The 23,741-nt window shown below is 45.7% G+C and overlaps 1 protein-coding gene across 1 annotated transcript in view; it reads right to left on the bottom strand.

Annotated features, from left to right (window-relative positions):
- Positions 1-23,741, bottom strand: part of MINDY4 (MINDY lysine 48 deubiquitinase 4) — a 638,720-nt gene extending 614,979 nt beyond the window's left edge. Inside the window, exon 1 of the mRNA XM_078665290.1 lies at positions 23,619-23,741. The gene's annotated coding sequence lies outside the window, so the exon portion shown is untranslated. The remainder of the gene's footprint in view (positions 1-23,618) is intronic.

Raw genomic sequence — 23,741 nt, 5'->3', positions numbered from 1 at the left:
AGGGGATGTCTGGGTAGTCCATAGGACCCCCTTACCACCCACCAGAGGGCTGCCATCATGGTGCGCACTGGTAGTGCGCCACCTTTTAGGTGCTTTTTACTGCTCACTTCTTTTTGGTCATCCACAGTGAGTACATTGAAAATACTCCTCTTTTAGAAGCAGGATAGCAAAGCAAGCATTGGTAAAAGTCTTGCCTATGAGGGCTATTGGCTTTGACAATGTTGTGTAGCCATGCTGTACAGTGTAGATGCTTTGCAGTGTGGCTTTTTTTTCTTAAATGCATTAGCGCAGAGGAGAAAAGGCTTCTTTGAAGTGCGTGTGGCACAGTAACACACAGCTACAAATGGCAAGATGTTCAACAAGAACGACAGTGAAGAAGACAAAATAAAAATAGTACTCCAATCACAGCATGATCAGCGAAATGAAGGCAATCAAGCTGATTCAGAAAAGGGGGTGGTGATGAACAGAGTGCCTGAATTAAGCAGACCACTCTTACCCAGTCCAAAGATCAGGGCTTGATCCATCACCGTTTTTTAGCTCACTGCACCATCCCAGCTCAGAACTTGGCTATATGCAAATTAGTCTGTTCCTGTCCCAGTGCATGATGGGAACAGGGCAAACCAAACTACCAAGCCAATTCTTATACTGGGAAGGAAACAAGCTACCGGGGGCCGGTTTCTGGCATTTCAGTCTCGTCGGCCCGGCTTGCTTGAATCCTGATGGTGCAATCAGCAAGGGACTCACATCTGAGTATACCCTTCCACGCTTATGGTGGACAAAATGATTCAGAAAAGGGGGTGGTGATGAACAGAGTGCCTGAATTAAGCAGACCACTCTTACCCAGTCCAAAGATCAGGGCTTGATCCATCACCGTTTTTTAGCTCACTGCACCATCCCAGCTCAGAACTTGGCTATATGCAAATTAGTCTGTTCCTGTCCCAGTGCATGATGGGAACAGGGCAATCAAGCTGAAGCAATCCGTACTTGGTCAATGCTCAACCGAAAGAAGAGGAAGTGAAACTAGTGCGTGTTGGCCAATTCGAAGGTAGTAAATAAGTATGACAATGAAGCGAATAAATGTTAAACAACTAGGTGGGGTGTAAGCCCCCTGTGTACAATATCTGCTGCAAGTGAGAGCGTATGTGAGACCAAAAAAGATGCCCCTTCAAGAAAAAAAAGAGGAAGCACCACTTACAACCCTAAATCTGTTTATTGCTGATACTCCAACAGAACATGAACTGTAGGGGAATGGTTAGCTGCATTCACAAAGTTGGCACAAGTAGTATGCTTATGCGAAGGTTTTTTTCAAGTCTTGGGGAAGGAGCAAAAGTCTTACCACTGACTAATACGTGTTATTACAAAACTCATAGAAAATGAGGTTTGTGGGTTTTGTCTTTAATTTGAATTCCAAGGTTGATAAAATAATGGGTTGTCATAGAGAGCAAATAAAATGTGCTTATATACATCCATGCATTTGGTTTGCATCTCAGTGGGTCAAAGTGGTAACATCAGTCTCTGATCTGACAAACCTGGTTTTGGTAGGGCTGTCCTGATTTTACAGAAAGTGTCTCTAAGACACCTGAAAATCAATCAAATATCTGGTTTGCTGAGAAGGCCTCGCATAAAACCTGTTTCTGCCTGTGTGCAGATTGCACTAAGCAGAATGCCGCAACTTACAGTGAGGGGAAATGGGATGATCCATTGCCTTCCCCTGTAATAGGCAGAAGCAAAATGTGAATGGAACTGCAACAGGCCAGAGGGATAACTGAAAGCCCCTGTATTCATGTATGTATTTTTATATATTTGTTGGAAAATATATGGTCATGGCTGAAACTAGATCTAAAAATTACATTGGTGACCAGCTTAAGAGCTGGCAGACCAACAGAGAGGACTAAGCTGTTCAAAAAATGACGAGCTTCCGAAAAAAATATTATTGTGAAATGTATTAACAAAAAGAGAGTAGGAATATGGCAGAACTTGCTACAGGTCTCTGTCCTGAAGGACTGTCCTCCATATTGCACCTGCTTCCAGGAACATGTCCTGATTTTCGTAGGGGCCAGTTTACCTTGTTTGGGTAACAGGATAACTTGAGAAGAGTAAAACGATGAGAACACAGTAAGAGAGGAATGAGAAAAAGAATAGAAAGTACAAGAACATAGGATAGAAGAAAAATAAAAGTATGTTTATAGGGAGTCAACAAAACAGAAAAAAAATGGAACTAATAGAAAGAGCGTGAGATATATAGGAGGAAAGGTAAGGTTTAGGGAGAAACAAAGAAATAGAATCGAACGAATTTGAAAAGAGACATAACTGAGTGAAATAGAAGGCATGAAATACAAAAGGAATTATGAAAGCATATATTTAAAAGGAGACCAGCTGCAGCAGAAAGAAAGATAAGATAGAAAGAGTAAAGACAGTGTGTGGTCATATGGAGAGCTAGAAGCATAAAAGAAGACATGAGAGGTAAGAGGAAAGAAATGAAGGACGTTAAGCGACAGAATATATGATAAAAGAGTAAGGGCCAGATGTAGGTGGCCAATTACCGGTCGGTAACGGCCGAATTCGGCCGTTACCGACCGGTAATTGGATTTTGAGATGTAGGGGTAAAAAAACAGGCATTTTCGGTAATTTTACCGAATCGGTAAATATACCGGTCGGTAAAATTACTGAAAATGCATTTTCGGTATGTAGGTGCCAAGTTGCACATTTACACAGGGCTTTGAAAATCGGTATTTTACCATGCAATACAATTGCATGGTAAAATACCGATGCAGGTGTACATGCACATCTGTGCATGTACACCTGTGCCATGTGGCACACATACATGCCCTGCCACATGGCACACAAGCCTAAAATAGGGGTGCCAGAGGGTGTCAAAGTGACACCCCCTGCACCCTTGCTAAAATCGGTATTTACCGATTCTGTAATTACAGAATCGGTATTGCCCATTGATTCCTATGGGCTTCCCACCCATAGGAATCAATAGGAAATACCGATTCGGTATTTCCAGATTCGGTAAATACCGAATCTTAACGATTCGGTATTTCCACATCTGGAAATACCTACATCTCCCCCCTTCATATTTACCACTTCTTAAATACCGAATCGGTAAAATTCGGTATTTAAGAAGTGGTAAATATGAATTACCTACATCTGGCCCTAAGTGAGGTAACAGCAGAAGGAATGAGGGGCACAGAGGTATAAGCGGAGTTAAATGGCAAACAAGCTTTCTATACATGAAAAAGAAAGTGAACGAGAGAAACAGATTAATCTGGAAAGACATTATGAGATGGGACCATGAAAAAGGAACAGTAATGAAAGGGAACATGAAATAATAAATACAGTAGCAAACAGAAAGAAATGAACGGACACACCCCAGCTGTTTGAGGAGAAGTGATTTGAAAAGATGGCCAGAGAATAGAGAGGAAAGAAAAAGAAAATATGGAAAGGAATAGAAAGAGGCGGTAGGAGGGGACCACACCTCCCACAACGGTCCTATATTGCGGAAGTGCCCCAGAGGGCGCAGTGGGCGTTAGCTCCCGCTTTGTGAGCCCCCGGGGCACTTTGGTATTACAGAAGGGGCCACAGACACTTGTGTGGCCCTTAATGACATTTACACCAGCTTTCGAGCTGTGCAATGATGTGAAGGCCAACTGTTTACTACTGAACTACATAATCTTGTGTTTCTCAGCTAGGAACCTTCATCTGGCATGTTCCTTTTTAGGTCGAAGCCTATCAGACAGCACAGCTGTCTGGTTTGCTAATAACATCTTGGGGACATTCAGAAAGCTTACCTGGGAATGCATTCTGCCTGGTGTTTACTAATGTCCTTGTGGTTGGTAATTCACATTTGCTTGCTTTCTATTGGCTGGCTCTATTTATTTTAGGCTGTCCAGCTCGAGTTTGTCCCTTCCCTTGACTGAGCCCTATTTACTTTATACGTCCACTAGTGCTCAATTTCTGTAAACAGTCCTTTAAATCTTGTTCTTATCTGGTTACATAATACATTTGCTGTGCGTTCAAAGACAGAGGTCAAATGTAAGGCTCTCTCTTCCAGGGAGCTTGGTGTTTACTCTATCTGACTTAAAAAGTTAGAGACTTTATGTGACAATTATGCTGGCTCTGGGGAGTGTACAATGTTACTTCTTTCCTAGCACATAAGAAAAATTAAATGTCTGTAAATTAACTGTGCGGTTATTTCAGAATTAGAAAAGCACATTTTTGGTAAGTCTGCAGTGTGGTGGAAACCAATATTTTAAAACTATCAAAACAAGTCAATACACTAGGTGATGCCATTTCCCCACATTATCGTTTGTGCGCTGTATACTTTTATCAGTGAAACTGTATGTCTGTGCAAATGTGATGGTGATTTCAATTGAAAATGTGTTGTATGTAATGTAAGTGTGTTACTACACCATGCCTATTCCACACCATGCCACTCCACTTTGCACCACTCCACTGCACTATATACCACTGTGCACTACTTCATTCTACGCCACTGCACTCTTCGTCTCTCTACTCTACATGACTCTACTCTATGCCAATGCACTTTTTACCACTCTACTCTCTGCCAGTGCACTCTACATCACTTCACTATATGCCAATGCATTCTGCACAACTCCACTCTGCAACACTCCACTCTATGAATTTCTATTGTACATCACTCAAATCTACTCTGCACAACTGCACTCTTTACCACTGCACTCTACACCACTTTATGCCATTACCCTACACCACTGTACTCTACCCTGCTCCACACACCTCTACACCACATCACTCAACCCTGCACCACTCCACTCGAAGCCACTTCACTCTGCTCTGAAACAATTGGCTCTACTCAACTGCACTGTATGTCACTGCACTCTATGCCACAGCTCTCTACATCACTCTACTCTGCAGTACTGCTCCCACTCCACCGCACTCTGCAGCACTCCATTCTATGCCACTACACTCTACTCTGCATCACTCTAAGCCACTGCAATCTACACCACTATACTCACAACCACTGCACTCTACACCACTGCACTCTACTATGTACCACTTTACTCTATGACACTGCATTCTATGATGCTGCAATGTACACTGCTGAATTCTATGCTGCTGCACTACACTGCTGTGCTCTGCAACACTCTACACCGGTGAACTCAACACCAGTTCACTCTACTCTATGCCACTCCACTGTAACCTACTCTATGCAATGCACTCTACTCTATGCCACCCTCCTCTGCGCCACTCTACACCACAGCACTCTACGCCACTCTACTCTACATTAGTGCATTCTTTGCCAGAGCACTCTATGCCATTGCACTGTATGGCACTCTACTCTGCATTTCTCCACTCTACGCCACTGCACTGCATGCCACTACACTCTACAACAATATAATCAACTCTGCACCACTCTATTCTGCACCACTGCACTCTATGCCACTCTACTCTGCACCACTACACTCTACGATGCTGTATTCTACACCACTGAATTCTATGCTGCTGCACTCTACGCCACTTTACTCTGCAGCACTCAATACCAATGCACTTTAAACCAGTTCACTCCACTTTATGCCACTGCAATACACAACATGGCTAAAACACATTGGCAAAGCCAATAGTTCTTTTATAGGCAAGAGGTATTGGCTTTGCCAATGTTTGTTTGTGCTGAAATGCAGCAGAGTTCTCTGAACAACAAAATTCGTTGGAAGAAGAGACTAGTACCACACATGAACTTTGGATTTTCATAGGACACAGGCTTTTTCATCAGAGTAGAAGAGTTTTGGTACGAGACCTGGCAGCAGATAGAATGGGCCCAACCCATTTAGGGGACTCATCGTCTTGCTCGAGCATTTCCAAATACCACCAGAGTGAAAACTTTGACGGGTAAGACCTGAAGTCTGATGTAACCAGTGACACTCAAGATAAGCTTTGATAGGTAATCCCTAGAGGTGCCTATGCTGCAGTACAAACTGGAATACGATTGATTCACTGCAGGTCAATCAGGTCCCTCAAAAAGATTTATACCAAAATCGGTATTGGAGAATGCACTTCTGATATTTCAAGAACAAATCACAAAAACATTGCAGACAACACTGTTTATTCTACATAAATATTCAAGACAGCCTTAGACCCACCCCCATTATTACATCATCTCACCTCAAACTTTGCCTCACAAGACTTGAAGTCTGATATAACCAGTGGCACTCAAGATAAGCATCAACAGACACTTCCTAGAGGTGCCTCCACTGTGCTACAAACTGGAATGGCTGGTTCACTGCAGGTCAATAAGGTCCCACAAGAAGGTTTATGCCAAAGTCAGTACTGGAGACTGCACACAAAAAGGTTTCATGCACTTCTGATATCCCCCCCCCAAATCACAATTCTTTTTGCATACAACACTGTTTCTTCTACATCAATATTCAAGACAGCCTTGAACCCACCACCCCCATCATCATCTTAGAAACTGCTAAGGCGGAAATTATTAGAGGACTGTTGCAACTGCCACCTAAACCTTCCCCAATATAAAGCACTGTGGAAGGAATCTGTCCCTTAGTTAAGGAGAACCAAGGTAAGATATACATGGACAGCAATGGTTGTCCTACTGTCTGTTGAGGACGGTGCTGTGACAAGGATGGTACCATATTTTCTGGCAGTCACATGGATGCATGAGATCCCATGATGTAATGCTAGGCAAGAAAGTGAACTTTAAATAAAACGTGGACTGTTCAGTATAGACTTCAGACAACCACATTGGGTTGCTCACGTCCAGGACGTGCTCGCCTGACTGGGATCCACAGATTTGTGGTTATGGTGCACGTACCACATGGCTAATATGCCAGGACAGATGTAGTGAAGTGAGCAACCCAATGTGGTTGTCTGAAGTCCATAAAGAACAGACAGATTACTGGTTCAGTATCAAACCTTTTTGATTTATTCAAGTTTTTCCTGTTTTTCACATATTTACACCGCTTTTCTGCAGTAGCTGAACAAATTGACCCTGAAGAAGGCCGCAATACTATTTAGGTCACCTCGGCCGAAACATGTTGATCTAGCTACACATTTGTCTCTAATGATTGGCACTTGTGTCTTCAGCTTATCACTGTTTTTAATCCTGACACCGGGTAGCTAAATAAAGTTACAATATAGCTAACCCTGTAGCAAGTTTTAACCTCTCACATTACAGCACTGCACCCTTTTTCTCACACACACACACCAGCTCATATAGGGGTTTTAGTATACCCAGCCTGACTCAACAAAAAACATCCCTGAGCTCCTCCCTCGTAGAGCAGGAGATTTCCAATTCAAATCTTCCCTTTCTCTCGTTCCCCGCGCTCTGAAGGTGTTTCTGAGTGAAACGGGGCTATCTCGAGATTTGGTCCCTCAATTGTGCTAAATTACTAAATTGAAGTTTTATAATAAGAAATAAGTCAAATTGCAACTAAAACAAGCATTTGCAATGCAATAGGTCTCGCATTATTAAAGTTTGAGCTATTGGCATTGCTAAATAATGCAACACCAATAGCTCAAACTTTAATAATGCGAGACCTATTGCTTTGCAAAAGCTTGTTTGGAAAGTGGGTAATGTGGCCAGGGAATAAGGTTTTTGTTCTGAAGGGGTGAGGAGGGGCGTGGAACAGAGTCATAAGAGGAAACAAAGTACAAAAGAAAGAGAACTACAATTGAATGAAAGTAAAAGAGCAGTGAGGTAACACTATGAGGCACTTGTACCTGCATGTTTGGAGCAGTAGAGTGTTGAAAAGGGTGGGTGTGTCAGAGTTGAGTTACAGTGGAACAGAGTGATTCTTTAAGGCACATCGCTGAGGTTAGAGAAGCAGCACTCGCGGGAAGGAGCCACATAAAAGAAAGGAACAGCTACGGTAAAGCCACGTGATATGAGAGAAAGGAGAAACATGAGCGGGGTGTTTAGTGCAGGCCACGCAAGCAATCAATGGATTACTTCACTTCACTTTGCAAGATAAGAGCTATCGAGGAAAAGGCCCAAGACAACAGAGGGCTCCATGGACAAGCTGTTTCTCGAACCTAAGGGCTTAGCGGCATGAGTCAACTGCGACTGTGAGAAACGCAGAGCGAAATTGTTGTGAAGTCTAGTTATGGTAGTCTATTTTGTCAAACATTTTTCTGGCAAACCGAGAAGCATGTTTCCATTACTTTGAAAATGCAACTAAGCGTCATTTGCATCAATGGGCAGTCTGTTATGGAGGGAGGCACAGAGGTTAGTTGAGAGGCACTCTCTTAGGCGCGTGCATTGGTGACGGTGGAACCAAGATAGATGCTTTCGAATCCCGGCTCCCTCGGTTTGCTGTATTGAGTGCTTTTCGTCAAATAATGTCCTCGGCTCCGCGCCTCACCTGCCACACTGGTAGCGCATAGTAACAGAAACAATGCTGTCACGTAAAACACGTGCATAGAATAAAATATGTCCTAGTTTATCTCAGCCTCCGGTAAGGGGTGCATTCCAATCCATAGCTTTTTTCAATCCACAACTCAGATCCACACACAGAACGGCCATATGCAAATTAAACTTGACCATGAGCCAAAAGAAGGTCATCCCGAGCTACCAGGCCAGGTGGACCTTACAGGGCCACAAGCAATCACAGACCAGTTTTGGGCCTATCTGGGCCTATGTTGCCACATGCACCATGAGTCCAATTATGTTATGTTAAATTTTATTTCTATAGCGCACGGCTACTCATAAAGAGTGTCCCGGCGCTTTATTTAGGCAGCTCAGTATAAAAAACATAACACCATAAAACAGACACTAACAGGGGGAAAAAAGACATCCTAAAGGTTAAAAAGCCAGGTCTTAAGGCTCTTCCTGAACAGTAGCAGATTAGTTGAGCGCCGCAAGGCCAGAGGCAAGGTGTTCCACAACTGAGGGGCCCTCAAACTAAAGGAGCGCCCCCCGGTACGGGCCTTCCTCACTCGAGGAACCACAGCCAAAAACAGAGATTCCGACCGCAGAGATCGAGCCGGGCGATAAAAGACAAGCCTGCGCTGTAAGTACTTTGCTCCGGAGCCGAAAAGCGCTTTGTGCGCCAGGGTCAATGCTTTGAACATGATCCGCTTCCGGATGGGCAGCCAATGAAGCGACTGCACCAAACCGAACGCTCTCACTCGCCTATGGAGGCCAAAAATGGCGCGAGCCGCAGAGTTCTGCACAACCTGCAGCCGCTGAACAAGATAGTCCGGAAGACCTAAATAAAGGACGTTGGCATAGTCCAGTCTGGAGCCAATTACGGCTTGCACAGTGATCTTTCTGTGAGCAAAGGCAGGAACTTCCGGAGCATCTTAAGAATGCCAAAGCAAGTGCCCGTCAAACCAAGAATATGTGATCTCAGCGCCAGATTATTATCAATCTTCACTCCCAGATTTTTAGCCACCTGCGATGCCTGGGCAGGGGGACACATATCCATTGGCCACCAGGCCAGCCAGTCGGGGTCTAAGGAACAACCAAAGAACAGCACCTCCGATTTGTTGGAATTGGCTTTGAGGCTGTTCTGCTGAAACCAGTTAAAGACCATCCCTAAGCAGCCCCGAATACTCTCTCCATCGAAAGCCTGATCTTTCCCACACGTGAAGAGCAATTGAGTGTCATCCGCGTAGGACACGATCTGGGCCCCAAAGGACTCCACTAGTGCCGCGAGAGGGGTCATAAAGATGTTAAAAAGAGTCGGGCTCAACACAGATCCCTGCGGAACTCCGACTCCCAATGGCGGCATCTCAGCGGAGCTCGGGGAGGCCCAGACCGTTTGTCGGCGGCCATCAAGAAAAGATGTAAACCAGTTGAACACCGTCCCCCTCAGACCGATGTCATGGAGTCTGGCGAGGAGCGCCTAATGGGGGACGGTGTCAAAGGCCGCCGACAGATCAAGCATGACAAGCATGGCCTTGCCTCCAGAATCCAGTGTCTCCCTAATGACCTCTGACACCTCCAGGAGTGCCGTCTCCGTACTTAAATTAGGGCGGAAGCCGGATTGCGAGGGGTGCAGCAGGTCATTGGATTCTAGAAAGCTTGAGAGAACGCCATGCACATGTTTCTCATGCACGAGCACGGGACCCACGTTGTGGCATACACTACACCACAGACCTCTCTCTGGCTGACATTAACTGAAGCATGGAAAACAAAGGGGGTTTGCTGCACTGTTCCTATGATAAGTGAGGGAAGTGTTTAACTGGCATTACCACAGATGTTAGAGTAACATACTGGGGCATCCATTTTGTTGGATGTGATTGCCTCACACACCCCGAAGGATGTCATGCTTCATCATCGGCGGTTGCTCCTCGTCGGGGAGGCGGTGCAATCCCCGACGGGCTCACCTCAAAGAGGGGCTCTTTGGCGGAGATCTTTTTCCAACTGCCTTATGGTGAGGTGGGGGTGTGTGGGCTGGGCTAGATGTGGTGGTGAGTGGGATATTAAAATGTAGCAAGGGGTACCGGAATTGAGTTTATTCTGGGGGTCCCCTGGCTGCCGTTAAAAAAGTGGGGTTAGCTCACTAGGTGTCAGCAGGTTAGGTCAGGTGAACCTAGATGAGACTAAAGGTGATGTGGGTCGACATGTTTCACGCTGTGGGTATAGTCACCCGCGATTCATCAGGACCTAAGTAATGTGCAAGGAAACATGCTAATGTCATGTATGTTATTACCTCTGTGGGTTCTCCTATGCCTAAACATAAGGAAAGAGGAAGAAGAAGGACAACCATTAAATGCTAATCTGCATATACACAGTTCAAATTAATGCCAGGATGTTAAACACAGTGTAGCATGCTATTGGTGATAAGCAGTATTGTATGACCGCCACAGCATGCCTTGCGAAATGTGTGTGTCTCAAGTGCGTCGTCAAGGGCACACACAACAGTGAAGATTCGTGAGGAGGTTTGTGATGGAGTGGTGGCTAAAATCAAGATTTAAAACCAATGTTACAAGAAGAGTTAAAATTACAGCAATTTGTGAGGACTGAACTGCTCATTAATTGTGAAAACCGAGCAGATGTAATGTTCATAAGGCACTTTTTGCAATTGCATGCAGGAAAATAAGACTGAAAACTTTCTTTGAAGGGAGACCATGTGAACCCAATGTTGATTCTGGATTGCATAATCCTTCCACCTTCACACCGCACAACGGTTTGGTGCCAAATGAAGTACTCACTTTTGAACAAGCCGTGCTCAAAGACATCTCAAAACTGGACATGAAAACATCGTACTGTAACATCTCTAGGAATGAGATGGCCACATTAAAATCTTTGTCTGATGACCCGCTTATAACCATCAAACAGGCAGACAAAGGGGGCGCCACAGTTCTTATGAACACTAAAGACTACGAGTTGGAATGTATCAGACAACTGAGTGACAACAGGTACTACACACCCATTGCCAGTGACCCCACCACGCGCTTACTAACCACGATTACGAGCTTGGTCACCAGCGCAGAGTGCGAACAGTGGATCACTAGGAAGGAGGCTGACTTCCTGGTCAAAAAAGACCCAAGGGTACCATACTTCTATATCTTACCCAAGATACATAAAGCCACGAGACCAGTACCAGGGAGACCCATCGTGTCGGGAATCGATTCAGTCTTAGAGCCCCTGTCGCAATTTTGCGATCATTTTCTCCAACCCCTTGTCAAAAGCATTCCCTCCTACGTCCAGGACACCACAGACGTACTACGCATTCTGGACAACATCCAGAACGCAGGAGAGATTGATCTCCTGATCACGCTAGATGTGGAGGCCCTCTACACAAACATTCCTCAGAGGGCCACTCTAGAGGTGCTTGAGGAGAGACTAAGCCAGGAAACTTGGAACTCTAACACTCCACAGACCTTCATTATGGAGTGCGCGTCCTTAGCTCTAACTGAAAACTATTTCGAATACAGAGGCAAATACTACCACCAGACCCAGGGCACCTCTATGGGCAGCACCTTTGCCCCGTCGGTGGCCTGCCTCTACATGGCCAAATTTGAGGGTCTACATATACATCACGAGACCAATCCTTTTATGGAAAACATCAAGATGTGGAAGCGCTTCATTGATGACATTCTGATCTTATGGAAGGGTCCACCTATGTCACATGAAGCCTTCCTGGTTTGGGTCAACTCTTTAAACCCTCACCTACATTTCACGATGGCATCCTCACCCAAGGAGATTGCCTTTCTGGATCTAACAATAAGACTAGGAGACGGGGCCATCAGCACCACCATGTACCGCAAACCCACTGACCGCAATAGTCTGTTACACTTTAAGAGTCATCATCCGAGGGCTTTGCGTACAAACCTGCCCTTCGGACAATTCTTAAGAATAAGACGTAATTGCAGTAAGGTATCTGACTACAGGAAGGAGTCCGAAATCCTCTCAAGGAATCTTCTTGACAGGGGTTACCCCAGAGGCGATGTCCTCAAAGCCAGGAAACGCGCCAAGAATAATAACAGAGATGCGCTTCTAGAGAGGCAAGTAAGGACTCCAACTGAAAATCAACCAATCACATGTGTAACAACATACACCCCTCTGTCCACCAAGATTAGGGGCACTATCAGGCGCCATTGGGGGATCCTCAACACCGGCGATCTATCCCTAGAAGAACCTAGATTCGCCTTCAAGAGGTCTCAAAACCTTAAGGACATCCTGATCAGTACTAGGCCTAAGTGCACTAGAAAAGATACCCAACAGACTTTGTGGCATCTTCCCCCAGTAACGGGCCATTATCCTTGCGGAATGTGCGGTGTTTGTAGATACACCCTGACACTCAAGAGTATCCAACTCTCCGAGACCTTCAAATGGGAGATCAGACACCACACGAATTGTAACACATCAAATTGTATATATTTGCTGAAGTGCCCTTGTGAGTTACTATACATTGGGATGACCACCCGTCCGGTCAAAACAAGAATCATTGAACACCGGAGCAACTTTCGTTGCAAAAAGACCCACACAAAGATGTGCAAACATTTTGTTGAGAAAAACCATGATGAGGATTCAATGAGGTGGCTTGTGCTTGAGGCTAGCCCCAATTGCCCGAGTAATGCCCTGTTTCGGAAAGAGCAGAGGTGGGTACATCGTCTGTCCACGGACAAACAGGGCCTCAATGAGGATATTCCGTGGCACTCACTCTAGGGTAGTTGGGGCCTTTGTCCACTACACTTGTTATCAGCTGCCACATTGTCGACAGTGATCTACCCTAATCACTCTTCCACCAGTCCCTGTTGCTAACAATTCACTCTATACAGCACAACACCATACACTGTGCAATGTGTCTCCAAAGCCATACATGCCCCATGGGCTGTGGGCTCACCTAAATACAACGGAGTGTCACGTTCTCTAGAACCATCACGGCCAGCACATGCCCGGAACATACTCTGTGCCCATTACAACATGGCCGCTATACTTCACATACAACAGAAAAAGTCACTCCACACGCATAATAGGGGCGACCAGCCCACGACGATATGGGACGATTCCAAATAACCTTGTGAAACCCCCTCTATCTGATATAAATAGTTGTTGTGACAAGTAGAACACTGGACACTTGGCGTTAAGCGCACCAGCACACCGCTGTAAGATGGCCGCCGCAGAATGCGCTACCAACCACGTGACCTGACAGAGGAGGCGGAGACGTCCCGTCACACGCCGACCTGTCAACACAGTTTAAATTGTCCCGGCCGCCGAGCTCACACATCTACTCGAGCTCGGCGGAGAAGGGTAGGTCTGACTGCGCGGACACGGCGGAATGGAGGTGAGTCCACTCGATAGGGATTGTTACGATGGGAAACAGCATGGAGGTCCTCCACCACGCTAGCCCAACTCTGCTTGAGAATAATTCTTTGACATTAGCGCTAGCCCTACTCTGCTTGGAGAAGGTAAAAAACTCTCTGACATGAGCGCGAGCAACTGCCCATTTACAGGCGCTATGTTTTCCTCTATCTCCAGCTAAACCCCTGGGCTCTTCCCTGATGTCTAGTCCCGCCGACCCCTCATGTGGCATGTAATTCTTAACCATTAGGTAAGTGGGACACGGGAGACAGACCGTCCTATGTTTTCCCCAGCTGGTACACAGTGTGAGAGTGTTGTGCATGCAATTGCAAAAAGTGCCTTATGAACATTACATCTGCTCGGTTTTCACAATTAATGAGCAGTTCAGTCCTCACAAATTGCTGTAATTTTAACTCTTCTTGTAACATTGGTTTTAAATCTTGATTTTAGCCACCACTCCATCACAAACCTCCTCACGAATCTTCACTGTTGTGTGTGCCCTTGACGACGCACTTGAGACACACACATTTCGCAAGGCATGCTGTGGCGGTCATACAATACTGCTTATCACCAATAGCATGCTACACTGTGTTTAACATCCTGGCATTAATTTGAACTGTGTATATGCAGATTAGCATTTAATGGTTGTCCTTCTTCTTCCTCTTTCCTTATGTTTAGGCATAGGAGAACCCACAGAGGTAATAACATACATGACATTAGCATGTTTCCTTGCACATTACTTAGGTCCTGATGAATCGCGGGTGACTATACCCACAGCGTGAAACATGTCGACCCACATCACCTTTAGTCTCATCTAGGTTCACCTGACCTAACCTGCTGACACCTAGTGAGCTAACCCCACTTTTTTAACGGCAGCCAGGGGACCCCCAGAATAAACTCAATTCCGGTACCCCTTGCTACATTTTAATATCCCACTCACCACCACATCTAGCCCAGCCCACACACCCCCACCTCACCATAAGGCAGTTGGAAAAAGATCTCCGCCAAAGAGCCCCTCTTTGAGGTGAGCCCGTCGGGGATTGCACCGCCTCCCCGACGAGGAGCAACCGCCGATGATGAAGCATGACATCCTTCGGGGTGTGTGAGGCAATCACATCCAACAAAATGGATGCCCCAGTATGTTACTCTAACATCTGTGGTAATGCCAGTTAAACACTTCCCTCACTTATCATAGGAACAGTGCAGCAAACCCCCTTTGTTTTCCTAGTACAAGACACGGACACAAGCTGCAACTGGACCTTCCACCTTTCTGTGTGGATAACCGTGTCCGTTGATCCATTGATCAACTACTTTTACTCCCTTCCCTTTGATGTAGATTAACTGAAGCATCACATTGTTGAATTTCTTGTCAAAACCTAGACATGCCCATGTACATATCCCACTCGAAACTGAGGCGCCTTGTACAGCTTACTAACGGCGACTGAACCACAGCACTCCATTTGTGCATCTCCTAGTTAGTCGTTTTCTTGGGCTGAAAATACAGAGCACGCTTACCTAGCTAGGCTGTCTCTCACCCAAGCAACCAAGCATAAGAGCGGACCAGTCCGTGCGAGATGTGGGATTACCAGGCGACAGCATGTCAGCGAGAAATTATTTTGTAATCCTGAGCGTTTTCCCCCCAGAATCTACTGCATTGTGGGAGTTGTTGTCTTGTCAATGTCATATTCACCAACTAGATTAAAAACCCTTGCAAATATTGATTTGTACACCGAAACCGCAGGACTGGAAGCCCGGTGTTGTTCCCTATCACACGGAGCCATCAGGTAATTTTTCAACTGATTCCGAAACGCTGACTCTCACTGGCAGCAGGACATCATTTTCACGTTGCGTGTTTTTTTCTGGCTTTCGCTCAAGCCTTGTAGTTGGAGATCGATGCTGGATGTTGACTTATACAACTCCTGCTGCACTCCCCGACCCCTTACCTGCCCCCAGCCCTTTCACGGAGAAGGGGACAAACAAAATGGACAAGCTGAACTCTTGACCCCTGAGTGTCCAGCACCTAGCCAGGAGGGAAACAGGCTTTTTGGAAGGTGTCTGCTGCAGGAGGATAAGACGGGGGACAGAGAGGTCTGACAACAGTCTGCAGTTTGTTTCTCTAGCCCCCTCCTCGCCCCTCCCCATCTAAAAAATGTTTATTGCGCTCGTTTTTACGATTTCCAGATGGTAAAGCCCAGTGCCCCTGCACTTTCCATCAGTGAGCACTGACTAGCTGACCTCACATAAAACTGCAGCGCTCAAATCTCGCCACTTTCTAGCTGGGAACCGTGTGAAATGTTATATGCAAAAAAGATGTGCGGCTTCGGAGGGGGAGATATATTCAAAGCAGCCTGCCTGATTACAGTCACGTCGTAAATTTACCAGAAGGCCTAGGATTTAGTTTGTCTCGGTTTTTCGTTTTTTCTAGCAGAAAAAAAGATTAATTACATAAATTCTGAAGCGCGGCACGTTTCATTCATTTGATGCGCTCGCTTGTCGTCTGGCATCAAAATTGAGCCCTGGAAATAGTGCATACGAAGGTGGACCGAAACAGTTTAAATGCGACAAGAATCTGACGATAGAAAATGTTACGAATAGTGCACCTCATGCCCCAATAAAAGATACCTCACACCAAATAATTTCGAAAACGAGCAAGTAAAAAGCACGGGTGCCGCGATTATACCAAAAGTAAAGAAATAGATGTTTTTTTCTATTTCTTTACTTTTTGCATAATCGCGGCACCCGCGCTTTACTTATAACAGTAAAAATAAAGCGCGGGTGGCGCGATTATACCAAAAGTAAAGAAAGAGAAAAAAAAATCTATTTCTCTACTTTTGGTATAATCGCGGCACCCGCGCTTTACTTTTAATGTTAAAAGTAAGGCTCGGGTGCCACGATTCAACAACTAGTGGTGCGCGCGCACCACAGAGGAGCGGGGGGAGTGCGGCAGGCGCACCACAGAGGAGCGGGGGCAAAGGCACACCCATTCCCACCAGAGGTCAGCACACGCGCTGATGCGCGTGCTGGCCACCGGTGGGAATGGGTGGAGCAAAGGCGGGACATGCGCCTGTCTTTGCCCAATCACGGGCCGTTAAAAAAAAAAAAAAAAAAAAAAAAACACGAAATCCAATTACACACGGGGAAAGCAAACCCACAAGCACGAGTGTGTGGGTATCTCTCTGAAGCCCTTTCAAGAGGTTGCGCACAGCGCAAGCAATACTGCTCACTGCAACGCTAGGTTCGAGACCTAAAAAGGGGGGCAAAAAACCTATCACACCTTTAGCTGTGATTAACAGATAAGGCAGGCGGTGGAGGGAAAAAAAATGCAAATGATTGCGAACAAAGAGCTGCTCGCAAATTGGCATCACAATTTCTCAAATTATATCATTACTGTATATTGAAAATGTTAATCTGCTCTGCGGATTTCCCGGGGGAAGAGCGGTAAATAAGTTATATTTCCAAGCTGCCTCTATGCCAAGGCAGAGCCGGCGACAAGCACCTCCGATCTGTTGTTTCCAATTGGCCTCACCAAATTGGGCTCCTTCAAGCATTGATCATTTTCGGCATATTAAGCACGTTTTAGTAAAGGTGATAAGTCAATTTTAATTGAAATTAAATTATTATTCTGATGGTAGTTTGGCTATTATTATTAAAAATCCGTCCTCATTTCAGATTCAGCTTTTTCGCCTCCTTCCTTCTCTTCTTAAAGAGGGGGAGGTGCATTTGGGGGCGGGGGTGTTGGAAAGATTTTTGAAGGGCATAAAGATTGTCGAGGTAATTTGAAGTGAATTACTTTTTCTGCCTTTCTATCAGAAATGAAATGAATAAGAAAGTCTAAATCAGTCGCCCCACCCCCAACCTCTGTCTTTTTTGACAGAATTACAATTATAAATAATTACATGGAGAGGAGAATTTTTTTTATAATTGTCCGGATAAAAAGGGATAGAGTTTTTTCTAACTTAATGGATCAGAAGAGAGTCGAGTACAGTATATTTGCCCCCTCTTCTCCAGGACAAAAAAAAGCAAGCATTTGCAATGCAATAGGTCTTGCAATTACGCAAGTTTGAGCTATTGGCATTGTAAATGATAATAATTTTTATTTTTGTTCTACTTTTTTAAAACATAAATAAAAGGCATTGTCATTTACAATGCCAATAGCTTAAACTCTAGCAAATGCGAGACCTATTGCATTTCAAATGCTTGTTCTGGGTGTTGAGCCAGGAATTGAAGAGTTACCCAACTGCTACATACTAGTTCAAGTACTCTGATTTAGAAATATATGCTTGCTTTAGTAAACAGTTATGGACACATTGTAAGGCACTTTAAAGCACACAGACAAGTGCCTCGATGCAAGTTAACAGAGCTATAACATTCTTTCTGCTGCTATCATAAAGCTGTTTGAGAAATGGTATTGCATGCAGGATGCTCTTAAGATGTGCCAGTGTGTATTTTTACTCCCCCCTTTACTTTGGAAATATGGCAAGGCTTAAAACACTGTCCCCAAATATTTCTGAATTAGAGTTAAAATGGTAAATCATCAATGACTATAGCTTGCTCCAGAACAACCTGAGGTTATCACAGTACACATGCTTCTTTTGACGAGTACAGGTCACCTTAATTAAAAACAAGTATCAGCATGGGCAATAGGTTTGTGAGATTTTTGGCCAAATATATGCTTTTTGCATTACAACGTTAAATGTAATAAAAGTCCAAGTTGTGCCATTTTACCTTGTTTGAAATAAAACAGTATGTAAAAATGACCTTTTACATAAATAAATGTAACTATTATGAAATGAGACGAAACCAAGGCAGAGATCAGTGTACAGATGCTGACAGTGAAGTGCACTACATTTTAAGTGGATGTGCGCATATGGAGAAGCAAAATGCCCTCACTTATAGTGAACAGCGCCAGTGGCTGAAGTGGGCTGACTATTTGCCCAATGATGTATGGTGTGCACTGTAAATAGCGGGTGTTAACACCCCATGTCACGGGCTTGGTTTGCCGACCCCAAAAGGATTGGAGGCAAAGTGGCCTACCTAAAAAATGATCCTGTGGCTGGCATGCTATCCAAACATTTCTGCAGGGAAAGGCATTAACCCACTGAGCTTTTTGTATTTGCCAAATGTGTGGTAGGATGGAAGAGACGAGCTGGGGGGAGAAAGAGGTCGCTTGGGGATGATAGGGATAGAAATATGAAAAGGTGTAAACTTAAGAACGGTGGTGGGGAAAGGGGTGAGAAGAAAGAATTCAGAAAGGGGTGGAGAGAGGAGGTAATAGAAGGGTATGTATGGGAGAGTGTATGGGAAAAGTGAAAAGCAGATTAGAGAGAAATTAATGAAAATGAGGAGGAGAGAAGGAAAGAGACAAATAGATGATTGAAAGGGAAAGGATACAATACGAAAATATCATCTGGAAGGAAGATGACAGTGCGAGAAAACAATTTGAAGCTGAGGGGGGACAGTAAGAAAATATAGAACTAGACACAGACGTAATATAAATGGGAGGGGAGCAGTGCACAAGGAGGACAGACCGACTAAGGGGCATGGGAACAGGCAGTGTGAAGGAAATGATTAGGTGAAATTTGGACAGAGGGGCTTAGGGAGGGGATGGGAGTGGCACAGATAGGGGGTAGGACAAGAGCACTGCGCAGCTATGTGTAGAGGGGTGGGTAGGTAGGGGACAGGGATAAAGTTGGAAGCAGTGTACCGAGAAAGGAAACAAGCGGGTGTAGTGGAGAACGAGGAAATATGGTTTGAAAATGCAGGGCGGAGAGTAGGTTATGGGGTGCAGTGAAGGACCGAGGAAATGAAAAAGCACGAGCATGAAGTTAAAGCGAATTAGAACAAGCAGCCGCAAAGTTGAACGCGACCGCCATCTGTTTCCAATTAACGCAACCGCGAGACAGGCAAATGTAAACAAGTGCGGGCGGGATAGTTGGAAACAGATGGTGCAGCTGCTCGCTCCCGCAAGGTAAACACCATACATGCATGAGTGCTCATTGGAAACAGTGCAGTACATGCACGAGTTTCCCAAAAAGTCCTGAGTGATTCCAAGAGGTCATTTCCCAAGCAGCGCTTGTGCGCTGCATTAGGCTCGACCTAACAACTATATGAGCAGCATTTCACTATTAGGACATGTACAACACAACAGCACATGTCCTACCTTTTAATGACAGTGCACCCTGCCCATGGATCTGCCTTGGCCCTACCTTAGGGGTGACTTACATGAAGTGAAAGGGAAGGTTTGGACCTGGCAAGTGGGTGCACTAGCCAGGTCAAAATGGCAGTTTGCAAAGCTACTCATGTGGGTGGCACTATCAGTGCTGTAGGCCCACCAGTAGCATTTGATTTATAGGCCCTGGGCACACCTGTTACACTTTATTAGGGACTTACTGGTAAATCAAATATGCCAATCATGGATGAACCAAATCACCAATACAATTTAAACAAGGAGCACTTGCACTTTAGCACTGGCCAGCAGTAGTAAGGTGCCCAGGGTCCTAAATCCAGCAAAAAACGAAGTGCAGCACACAGTCAAAAAAAACAGGAGGGGGGGAGGAGCCAAGCTCGCGATCGTAATGGTCGCTCTCTAGCTCGGCTCCGTCAGCCTGCCGGCCTGACTCGCATATCCTGCTGCATATCCTGCCCCGAAACGACACACTCGAGCAGAAACAGAAACGTAACGTGTTGCTCCTACTCACCATCTGACCTGGAGACTCCTGCGTGCCGCGGTTCCGAAGTTATGCCCCGGTGGGACCGGGGCCTCCGCGGTGATGAGACCAGGGCCTCGCCTATTGGACCCAGCCCGGCGTTGATGTAAACGTCGGCCCCGGCCGAGAGCGTGAGCCACTGGCGAGAGGCCATTGTGCGAGCATCCTGGTGGTCCTGATCCGGGCTTGCCTTGGCGACCGTGAGGCTGGTGCGGGGCGCGGTGCTCCGAGGACTGATCGTGTGAAGGGGTCCCCCCGCCGCTGCTCCGTCCATCCACCCTGGAGCCTCGCGCCCGGGCTCTGTTCGTCAGACACGCCAGCGATAGTACAGGCGGACCCCCGACTTTGGCAGCTCTCCTTTCTGCACCAAGGCTGCCATTACTGGGACCCCCTTAATACCTGAGGGGGTCCGCATCTGTGGGACTGATCCGAGAGTCGCGGAGGGTGGTGACGAGGCTGAACCTACAAAATGGCGGCCGTTGAGCTAGGCCGCGGATATCCTCAAGACGGTGGACTTGGGTTGCTGGACTGCACGGGGGCCTGGACATGTGTACGTGAGCCTACAATTGGCAATGTTCTTGGCGCATTACGATCCTTGCTTGCGGCCTTGGCCCCTGGGGGATCGGTGCGGTCCGCCGCCATCTTAGATGGACGGTTCTTCATGGTCCCCTCTTGTCTCAGTGATGCCACTGCCTCGCCCCCCTCGGTCACGACGAGGGTTACTACCGCTATCCGTCAACAGGTATGCAAGCAAGTGGCTTTGGAACCTCCTGCGCTTCAATGTTTGGAGTTCGGGGACTTGGATATTGTGCTGGGGCCCGATCCTACCCGAGTGCCCGAGAAGCATGGTGGACTGCTGCATATCTTTGCCTTGATGGGGTCGTGTTTCTGTACTGCAAGGGAACCCCCGCTTTCCCGAACGGCGAGACTGAACTCCTGTCTTTTACTGCCCTTGTTACCATTGTTGGGACACTTGACCTGCATGCCCGGACTTTTGTTCTCTTGCCTATGGATTGACCTCCCTGGCCTACGTTTTTATCGGAATTTTTTTCATTCGTATGATTGCCCCGCACCGTGTTGCTCACTTCCCGCTGTCATGTGGTGGGTGGTAATTGTGGCTAAGAAAGGCCTGGGGTGAGATACAATGCTCCCGGTGGATTGCTGGTGTACAGATCCGTGGCGCAGTTGCCCGTATACATAGTGCTGTGGGTGACCCCCTTGTAAGTTCTCGGACGCTCGAGATTGTGTCATTTTCATTTAAACGTATTACGATTGTATGGTTGGGCGGAGGGCTGAGGCCGACCGTTTTGTCTCTGCTCCTTTACTCCTCCCTCTTATTTCTTTCTGTCTTCATGTCCTTCTTTTTGTCTCTTTCTTCCTCTTCTCTCTCTTGTCTCTACTACATTTCGGGTTCTGATTTAGGGCGACAGGCACGCTGCTGGGGGGGTAGGCCGTAGCCTTCTGCAGGAGTGCTGGGTGGGATGGGTGGGATGGGTCTTATCTGCTGTTTTATTTTTCTTAGTTCTATGGCCTTTTGTGTCTCTTATAGGAGCGCCGCGTCTGTCCCTGCCTCCCATGGTATGATTGGGGTGGGGTCAGTATCATCACTGCTCTCCTTCTTGTGGTTATGCTGCATTTCAATTGCGACTCCCATCCCCTCCTCGTTGCTAATAATCCTGCTCTTTTATGTTTCCTTGCTACGGGGTGCTTGTATCGGCGCGGCGTTCTTCTTTTTCAGTCTGTATTTTTCTTTTTCCCCTCTTCCTTCCCCTCCCCTCTTCCTTTTTTCTCTCCCAAAGGTTAGTATGACGGGTTAGTTCTAATGATGTCGATATTCCGGTTCCTTTGTTCTGTTTCCGATGTACTACTGGGTGGTGGAGGTGTATAAGATGAGTCTAATTGAATATTGATTTGTGTTAACCGCATCTGTTTTCATACTGATGTATACTGTAGTGCCACTCCTCCGCGTTGCTGCCCTTTAGCTATTTTGTAGCCACTGATTTGCTTTGGGAACCCGGATTCATTTATGCTGTAACCGAGCCTGTTATACTCCTTATTGTAATATTATAAAAATTAACCTTCTTTGTTCCTGTTTGCGGGCCGTCCAGATCCTCCCCCCTCCCCTTTTTGGGCTGTATTGATTGTGCTCCATTATGATTGATTCTGTATATTTTCCTTCTGGATTTCTTGATTGCTCTATCGTGTCGTGGCCGGCCGGACTGGTTGTAGGCCCAGATTTGTATATCCTTTCTGTACAAATAAAGGTTTATAAAAAAAAAAAAAAACAGGAGGCCAGAAGCAAAAAGACCATGGAAATCAAAGATGCCAGGTCTAACAGGCACTATGATAGGACACTCAGTCTCAGGTATCACTGCTCCTCATGCTGTTATTCTTCTACTTGACTTAAAGTAACTAAAATTCAAGCATGTGACCTGATTCTAGAAGTTTCTAATAACCTCAATAAATGTGTTACCTTGCTTTTGGAAGCTCTCCTCTTTGGCGACTGCTGCCCGATTTGTGTGATTACAGCTTTTATTAAATACATTTTGCAGATTGAATCCAAATGCAGAGTAACAACGTTTTCTTTGACAATTAGACAGACTATGGTGTACCATACAGCAGGGGTGGAGGTACATGTCAGGCACTACTATGGGGTCTGTGCGGGTTTAATCTAGGTCCTGTGGTTGATTCAACCCACTGATTTGGTGAAGTCTGGAACCTACTGTTGTGTAAACTACGACTCTGGCGTAGCTCTGCAAGGTGTGCTTTCCCACCCACGAGTCTCACAGGTAAATTTCAAAGCACCAGAGCGGAATGTGAAAGACTGGTTATTGTAACTCAGGAGAATCCTAGCCAATACATTGTTGAAGTGAAATCATTGTTTTTGGGTTACTAACAAATCCTAAACTGGGATCTGGGGCACCATGGTGGCGAAAACAAACATTTTTTGCTCTTCATAATATAACAAACAGAAAGGGTACTAAGAAGAATAGACACTTAACTAAAAGCATTTATTGCAACAGGACGAACCTGTTGCTCAGTAAGTCTAAAACAACCATACAAAACATCATAAACACAGCAAGAATGCACGTTGCGAACAACAAGAATAAAATTAACATTTCTAACATGGTTATAATGTAATCTAAAGCTCAAACACCTACTTCTTTGTGATACGCTAGGAGAGCATGGAAAGTAGAACTTGAAGTCTAGACTTTCCTAGGGAGAAGCAACAAACTGCATGCCTTGTTGACACCAAAAGCAGAGGTTATTAAAGAGGTGTGAAG

Source organism: Lissotriton helveticus, chromosome 10 (genome assembly GCF_964261635.1).
Source record: "Lissotriton helveticus chromosome 10, aLisHel1.1, whole genome shotgun sequence".
Lineage (NCBI taxonomy): Eukaryota > Metazoa > Chordata > Amphibia > Caudata > Salamandridae > Lissotriton > Lissotriton helveticus.
This window is presented reverse-complemented; position numbering and strand designations above follow the sequence as displayed.